A 1800-nucleotide genomic window follows, 5' to 3' on the forward strand; every position below is an offset into this window, starting at 1 on the left:
CGCGCTCGCGCGCGCGTGGCGCCGGGCGTGCTCCGTGACGCCGTCGGCGCGCCGGGCCCTCGTGAAGATCCGGCTCCGGAGGAGCCTCGCCTTCGACGACGCGGCGACGGCCGACGAGTACGCCGCGGCGCTCGCCGACTTCGCGCGGAGGCACCGGCGCCGCGACGTGCACCTGTCGCTCGAGCAGGACTTCTCCTTCAAGGGCTGGGACGAGGACGAGCGCATTCTGGGCATCCGGCGGCCCCTGGGCGCGCCGGGCGCGCTCTGGTCGCCCGCGGGCTTCTGGGCCGCGGCCGGCCTCGGGCTCACGGTGCCCTACCGCCTCGCCTTCGAGCGCAAGTGCGCCGTCGCCTCCCTCGACGTCGCCAAGCGCGTGCGCTCCGCGCCCCACGTCGCCCGCGAGGCGGACCCCGTAATATGAGCGTCCGCGAGGCACGACGGGCTCGTCGGCGGTCTCGCCAGGCGTCTCTCTCTAGCGCATGAGGCGACACACCCCGCCTCTCTCTCTAGCGCATTAGACGAGCTAGCCCGCCGGCGCACCGCCTTGGGCGGGCGCGGGCGCTGGGGGCCCTCTACGGTCTCGGCCCCGGGGCGGGTCCGTGAAGACAGCACAAAACAGTCAAAACGGTCCGTCCCGTCTTCGTCCGATCTTAGCATCCTGAGCGCGCGCCCGGCCACTGACGCTCAAGACCGACACCGATACCCCCGCGCGACTCAGCGAAACCGCGTCCCCCCTTTTCGTCGAAATCCGTCGCTCGAGAACCTTGATCTTGTCGAGCGCTCGCTCCCGTTCTCGGAGCCGAGAGATCGAGGCGCCCGGGAGAGGGGCCGTGGACGTACAATAGTACTTCAACGTTAACTAGTGGGTGAAGAGCACCGCGGCCCAGCGCTCCGCCGTGCGCCGGTTCGAGTAGTCCGCGGCGCGCTCCGCGCAGCGGCGGCGCATGCGCGCGTAGAGCGCCGGGTCGTTCCGGAGTTTCGCGATGGCGTCGAGCGCGGCGCGCGGCGAGTCGACCTCGACGTAGTCGAGGTCGTCCTCGCGGAGGCTCCGGTACGCGGGCTCGGGGCCGAGGAGGGCCGGGCAGCCGGCGCACCACGCGTTGACGAGCTTCGTCGGCGGCTTCCGCGCCAGCTCGACGTGCGCCGGCCGCACGGCCAGCGTGAGGTCCGCGGTCCGCTGCGCGGAAGCCCACCTGTGTGGAAATCAACCACTGGTTTGGGGGGTCCCCACCAAACTTCAGAACTCTCTATCTCGGTCAAATCGAAGTCGATTCGGCTGATTTTTGGACGAATCGATTGCTCTCATCAAGTTCTCGACGCACAGCAGAAAACCTCGCGTCGAAACGGTCGCATATGCGCACATTGAAGTCGGGTTGAAGATTTGATTTCCACACAGAAGCCCACTCGGCCGCGCGGCCCTTGTCGACGACGTCGAACTCGACGCCGAGCCGCCGCGCCGCGGCCGCGAAGGCCGGCGACGCGAAGTCGGCGCGGAGCTGGCCCCGGCAGCCGACGAAGACGACGCGCTCGACGGCGTCGCCGCGGCCCGCGTCGCGCGGCTCGAGGCCGCTCTGGGGGAACATGGGCAGCACGAAGCCGCCCGGCCGCCGCTGGCCGTCGTTCTGCACCAAAGTCCGCAGGCCCGCGGCGGCGAGCGTCGGCGCGACGACGTGGTCCGCGACGGTGACGAACGCGTCCGGGTTCGCGGCCTTGAGCGCCGCGAGGTCCGGCACCTGGGGCGGGACGCGACGTGGGCCGCGCGGCGTCCACGCGCTCGCGTTCGATCGGTGTTGAGACAGG

The sequence above is a fragment of the Aureococcus anophagefferens genome (assembly GCF_000186865.1).
Source record: "Aureococcus anophagefferens unplaced genomic scaffold AURANscaffold_17, whole genome shotgun sequence".
NCBI lineage: Eukaryota > Pelagophyceae > Pelagomonadales > Pelagomonadaceae > Aureococcus > Aureococcus anophagefferens.